The sequence below is a fragment of the Rhagoletis zephyria genome, unplaced genomic scaffold (assembly GCF_001687245.7).
Source record: "Rhagoletis zephyria isolate East Lansing unplaced genomic scaffold, Rhagoletis_zephyria_1.1 Rzeph_scaffold_05051, whole genome shotgun sequence".
NCBI classification, from domain to species: domain Eukaryota; kingdom Metazoa; phylum Arthropoda; class Insecta; order Diptera; family Tephritidae; genus Rhagoletis; species Rhagoletis zephyria.
The window spans coordinates 32,332-39,426 of NW_016162134.1; the positions used below are offsets into that span (position 1 = coordinate 32,332).

The 7,095-nt window shown below is 37.4% G+C and overlaps 1 long non-coding RNA gene across 1 annotated transcript; it reads left to right on the forward strand.

Moving 5' to 3' along the window:
- The first annotated feature begins 326 nt into the window (after positions 1 to 326).
- Positions 327 to 3,564, forward strand: LOC108371541 (uncharacterized). Its single transcript, XR_001848763.1, has 2 exons — positions 327 to 786; positions 1,410 to 3,564. It is a non-coding gene; the product is annotated as an uncharacterized LOC108371541 (long non-coding RNA).
- Positions 3,565 to 7,095: the final 3,531 nt, after the last annotated feature.

Below are 7,095 nucleotides of genomic sequence, written 5' to 3' on the forward strand. Positions count from 1 at the left end.
GCTGCTGCATAGCTGATGTTTTTGCGATGGTGATGGTATCCCTTCGCTTTTACACCAACAAAGCAGCAGCCCTGCCATACAACATTTTTTCCGCATTCGCGCTGCTGTTGCTGTTGCTGTTTTTGCTCTCTGCCTTTGGTGTTGCTGCGCATGTTTGTTGTGCTCCTTCATGCTCAACAACTCCTTCTGCTGTGTTCAAATGCACGTGTATGCGTGTGCGTGTGCGTGTGTGTGTTTGTATGTTTGTTTGCGCTGCTCTTATTTATGTTCGTGCAAATGTGTTTCGCACAGCAGTGGGGTTGTTTGGTTAATTCGCAAAACTTGCATTTCGTACGCCAACAGAACAGAATAGCGCCAGGCGACAGCCGACAACCGACGCAGCAGCAAGTCAAACGCGCTGGATGGATGGAGTCTTGTTCAGGCAGAGTCAAGTTTACTCAGTCAATTGTCGAGTCAGTTTAAGTTTGGCAACGTTCGTAGTTGGACGTGTGTTTTTGTGTAACGGAATGTTAGGGCAACTGCGCCGCGCTCAACCACAGTTTGGAATGTTGACACTCTGTTTGATTTCGTTAAATACCTACTAAATGTATAAGATACAAATTGTAAATTTTGTGTGTGGATTTGAATAATTATTCTAAAGTGCGCTTTTAAATGCTAGTGGCAGTGTAACGCCATTTGCCATTGAATTCGATAAACGCTGTGTGGTGTGGTGGTGACGCAGCGTAAAAAGGTGTTGCAAGACATTGGTAGCAACAGCCACCGAGCGAGTTATGTACGTACTATAAAGTGAGTGCGCCAGTTAAGTTGACGAGCGAGTAACAACATTTGAAAATACATTGAAACCGGTTTGTTTGTCTTTTGGTATGTTTGTTTTGTTTTTGCTTTGCGGCTCAAAGCAGCTAGCAGCACTGTGAGTCGTTTGAACGGTTTTGTGGAAATTTTTTTTTTCGGGTGAGTGTGAGTGTGTGCGCCGCACCAAAAGAATGCGGTGTTGAAAAAAAAATGTAATGGAAAATGTAGCAAAACAAGAAATATTTAAATGTTGAAAAATTCCTTTTGCATAAAATATGCAGCGAATGTCGTATACAAATATAAAATTTCGTGCATAAAAAATTGCCGTACTGGAATGTGTAATGAAAACATAAAAAAAAACATTAAGTAGAAGCAGATAGTTGTGCGTGAGCAGTAATTCGCGAAAAAAATATTTGTACAAAAAATACTTTTCACCGCTCGAAAATAATAGCACAAGAGCTCAATTGAACAAAAAATAATTAAAATTCTTCTCAACATTACAAGCTTATTTATACACATACAATACCATACCATGGAGTAAATAACGGCTAATGACGCAGCAAATTAAATTTTTTTTTTTAAGGAAAATTAAAAAAGTGTTCCAATCGCTCAAACAGCTCTAAATCACCACAGAAGCAGTGTTTTGCCTGCACTTCAAGGTAAAAAATCCCAGCAAGCCAATTTTTATTGCAGCCTGCATGTGACTGACTGATATTTTAAGAGCTGAGAAACTTATTAGACTCAATGAAACATTTTAAATAGAGAGATACTGCAAAACTCGCACATGATATCTACGAGTATCAATTGTACATAAATGCAAAGCTAAAAGATTAAAGGAAATGCTCCAAGGAAAATGCCACAACTCCGTGCAGCTTAGCTAATAATTTTCAATACGCCCTTTACTTAATGCCAATGAAGTGCACAAATAGAATGCACAACGCTAATAAATTCAATTCAATGCAGCATGCGCAGCACGCCCACGCAACGCAGAATCGCCACGCATCATTGGCAGACAAACAAACACACCCGTAGTGCATTGACTGCCATATCGCGCATAGTAATTGAAGCGAAGCCACGGAAATAATCCTATCAGCAAGCGAACGGTAAATACACACACACACACAGGCATTAGCAAATCAAGCAACTAACGCAAACAAGTCACCAACTAGTATTAACGTACATAAACGTCCGTCCGTCCATGCGCGCGCTGTTTGCATTGGCAAGTTATTACAGCGACCAGAACAACAACAGCAGCAACAACAACTAATATCCGAACTACTGCTGGGCGGCAGCTCAATCACGGAAGTAACAAACGCAAAACGCGCTCCTTCTACTTCCGCGCCAAGCGTCTCCACATCCGTTTGCTGCTGTGCTGCTGTCCTGTTAGACTCGCGCGCCAGCTAGCGCATAGCGAGAAGGAGTAATCGAAAAGAAAAAAAAAACAAAGCAAAAAAAAACACACACGATAGGTGGCTCCAAAAATAACGCTTGCCAACGCGGCCAAAGAAGAAAGTATAGCAACAAAACGCGCAAAGTCTGTACAAACTTGCATTAAGTGTCAGCGTGTTGGCCACGGCCAGGTCGTTGGAAGTAGCGTTAAAAATCCCATAGCCTCGCCACGCATACATACAAACACAGTTTGGCCGGAAACCGCGAAAACTAAACTAATTTTCAGCTTACGCAAAAGTCTCCCACAGCGCGCGTCGTCACATTTTTCTTACTCAATGTTTCCTGTTGCCGCTGAGACGACCGCAAATACCACCACAACTAGCAACGCTTGCATGCATTTCTTTCTAGCGAAGAGCGAATAGGCGGCGGAGTGTTGCATAGTTAGGACGGACAGCCAGCAAGTTACAGAGTTAGAAAGTGTTGCACACTGGTAGGTAATTGTGGCAGTTGCGCCCACACATACACACACAAGCGACTGTTTTATCAGTACAAGTACACGCGATCGCAGCGTAACTAACTAAAACTAAAAAAAAAAATATGTACTTGAATTAACAAAAACAACAGCAAACTACAAAACCAACAACTTGAGCGAAATAATTCAACGCCAATGACATCATAAGTACTGGCAATGCAACAAGAAGGACTCGCCCCATACAAGGCTGCAACTGTTTAAATGTGCACACATCTATGTACTTAGTATATATTATACGTAGCTACATAGTTAGTAAGTAGTCAAGTGTGTGCAGTTGTAAAAACAAAAACTAAAAACTGAAAACAAAAAAAAAAACAAAAATTTAAGTGCCGCCAGCTCTTCTATACTTACTTACTTCTAAGCACTTGAAGAGCAACGCCTCATAAGGTCCACCGTAGCGTCCAACGCAGCACTTTGAACACTTTCGCGCAGCCAGTTAGCTCGTCCATTCGCTGGTCGTCCGTTTTGGTCATAATGTCGTAATAACTGTCACCACTGTTTGGTTAAGTGCGAACCAGCTACATACATAGAGCAAAAAACATATGTACGTATGTACTGAAAAGCGGCGGCCACGGTGTCTAAGCGCCACCATTTAAGGACGCGTAATGTAGCCCAAGCAACGTAACGCACTAAGCACAACTCAAGTGTTGAAATGCTATAAAGAAGCTGAACCGAGTCCAGGGCACAAGTCAAGCAGCCAAGCAGGCAGACAGGCAGGCAGGCAGGCGGCCGGCTTCAAAAAGGAAAGTCATCGTTAGTGGGTGCTATTGCATTTGCTTCATTTTTTTTTAATTTGACGGAAATTGTGTTGAATTAGTGTGTGCGGCATAAACGACCGAGCAGCTGAAAAAGAAGAAGAAAATATATATGTAAATACATATACCCACATCTATAAAATATACAAGTACTTACGTGTAATAATAAAATATTTTAGTTTAGTGTTAGTTCAATGTGCCACCCTCTGTGAACAGTGCTATATTACAAGTGCGAAACCCCCATTGTGTGTGTGTTTGAGTCTCATATAAGAAGGCAGATACCCTACCCAGGGTCTATCGAATAATCAAACATAAATACATACATAGTAGGTACATAGTGCACGCGTGAGATACTTGAAAGTTATAAGCAAGTCGGGCAGACTCGTTGGAAGTGCTGAAGTGCGAATACGTAAGCAAATAACTCTATATAGTAGTTAAAGTGCTTCATACATACAAATGTACATCCCAGCGACACCGATAGTCGGTCAGCAGTCAGTCAGTAAAGTCAGTTAGTCAGCGGATACGACTCTTAATGAAAATCTAATTTATGCGCACCGGATTGAAGTGGTCATCTATCTCTGCAGCAGGCGATTTTTGCTGACTTTTATTATTTTTCTTCATTTTTTTTTATATCATTTGGTTTACTTGGTGCGGTACGGAGCGGAGCGAAACGAAACGTTAAATGTGGATTTGCAGGTCAGTAGGAATAAAATGTAATTAAAATGTTATTAATATACGCATACATATTTATGTACATTTATAGATTTATATATAGTACATGCTAATAAATATTTTACTAGTATAAAAATGCATACACATATACAGTATCGGTCATATCTATAGCACGCCATTTCAAAGTGATATTGTGTACCACTTATGTTTATTTATTTATTTTTAAGAATTTTCAATTAAAATATAGTTCTTTTTCTAACAAAACCCATATAAACCCAAGTTTAAAAATTTTCACCTAAATGTCAAACTTTTTTCTCGGCGGTGTTTGAATTTTTCTGAATACAAAGTTTTATGTATAGCCCAATCAATTTTAGTCTGATAATGTGCAAGTTTCAAGTGGCTAAAAGTAACGGTTGATTTTTTAGATTTTTTTTCGGCAAATAAATTGAGTTTATTCACTATATGGAAGCCAATGCAACAAAAAAATTCGAGAAAATTAACGGTAATTCGTAGCCACTTGAAATGTGCACATTATCAGACTAAAATTGCAGGGGCTAAAAAACTGTGTACTCAACAAATTCTAACACTCCTGAGAAAAAAGTTTGAAATTTAGATGCACTTTTTTGTAGTTTTCTACAAATTGTTAAACTTGGGTATATATGAGGTTTGTCTGAGAATGAACTAAATTTTGATTGAAAATTCTTAAAAATAAATAAGTAATCATAAGTGGCACACAATATCACTCTGAAATGGCGTGCTATAGATATGACCGATACTGTATGTATACAAAAATTATGCACTTGTAGATTTTAAAGCATTTTGATAGTTCAAGGCGTGGTTTGATTAACGGACGACTTTTATCATGAACGTCTCACGAACGTCTCCTAAAACCTTACAAATGTAGCTAAACTGAGCCGGTAGTTTAACGTTACTGTTAAGTATTTTCCAAAAGAGTCAATAAATAATTGTTATTTTTTACCAATTCGTTTTCAGTCAAAGATAAGAGTTCACTTTTGACTTTTAGTTTTTCGGTCAAAAAGAAAAGTTAAAATTTGACTTTTATTTTTTTCGGTCAATAATAAAAGTTAAAAATTGATTTTTATTTTTTTTTGGTGAAAAATAAAAGTTAAAATTAAATTAAAATTTAAGTCAAATATAAAAGTTAAAATTTTACTTTTATTTTTTCGGTCAAATATTAAATTTAAAATTTTACTTTAATTATTTATAATATTGTTATTGAGATTTGTACCACGACAATGTTTATTAGGAAAAATGAAAAGAGCAACAAAGTCTAAGCGGTAGAAGTTATAGCAGCAATTTTAGCGGCTATTTTTTACCATAATTAAAAGTCAGATTTTAAGTTTTGTATTTGACAAAAAAATAAAAATAAAAATCAGATTTTAACATTTATATTTGACCAAATAACAAAAAGTATTTTTATATTTGATCGCTAAAATTTAACTTTATTTTTTATTGAAGAAATATACATAGGTAAAAAATAGGAACGGTAGACTTCCGGTTATCCGGCTATCCGGCCGGATTTTAGCCAATATCTGAATTTCAATTATAGAAGATTGAGTTTAGAAATCTAGTTATTGTTCGAGTCCGGCTCTTAGTTTTTACGTGGTGTCCGGAATTCGGACATCGGGCAAAATCTCTTTCCGGCACATTCCTAGTAAAGACAAACGAATGATTGCCGACTTTTTTGAAAAAAGTCCAAAAAATTTAAATCATATAGGATTAATATTCCTTAGTGAACAAGCATCACATTGCTGTATGTATATAAAAGTTAAATATACAGGTTTTACCCGACTAACGTTTTGAATTGAAATTTCGAAAATAACTATTATTTGCGACCCCTGATATGTACACGTTTATTTGTAACTAATACCTGCACATATACGTATTTTCTGACATTTGAAAGAACAACTTATGTAAGTTTATCTTTAACGAAGAAATTTTTTTTTGTCGCGGGATAGATAATTTGCTGGTTTTTGAATAATTCGCCCCTGCGTACAAAAATAGAAGTATCGAATTAAGTTTAATCTCTCTGTGGGGCTTACACTCCAACGAGGTAAAATTACATCGGTAGCCTAGGTAGCGAACCAGAAAAGCCAAATCCGCCCTATTGAGCCTCTAAGGCCGCGGTGGGGAAACGATGGGATCTGAGAACCGCGCTCTAGAAAAGTGCACTCATACTAAGGAGCAAAATGAATACGGTACAGATGGCTGCCGCCATGCTAATCACAGGAACCCTACCCTCTACTCTCAGTGAGGCACTAGAGAAATTTATACTAAATCCAATAGATCAAATTGGCGCCACTTGCCATCTTTTGCTGGCGATTTCTATGAATTTTTCATTCAATAGTGTTTCACATGTTTGAAGAGGGATCCCAATTTCGTCAGCTTTGCTATTTCCCTTATTGTCGGAATGGTCAGGGACCCTGACGATGTGTGTGCGAAATGCTTCAACCATCTCGTTTACAGATCGGCGACATTGATCAACTACTCTGGAAGTCAGCGACATTTTTTCCAGCTATTTATTAGCCGCCTTATCTACTTACTGTCGTATTTCCTGAAATTTCGACAAAAAAAATTACTTAAAATACCCTTTTTGTATCTTTCTCGAACACTTTTATATTGTCAAAGCGATTTTTTCACCCTCTATTTTAAGTTTCCTCTACATTTTTACAAACACAAAGCCGGACTTGAATTTATCAAGCATGCCTGCATACATGCATACATAGTTAGGTACATACATACATACATACATACTTATGTACAACTATAAAACCAAAACAATAGCCGACGCTTTCTCCGCTAAAGTGGATTCTGACTTTCTCGCCAGCCAAGGTCATTAAAATGAACTGCTGTTTAGTTTTATCTGCTATTATAATCTAAAGCACCTAATAAAATAGTAGTTTCTTGTGGTTGATAAATGTAGAAGATAGTAAA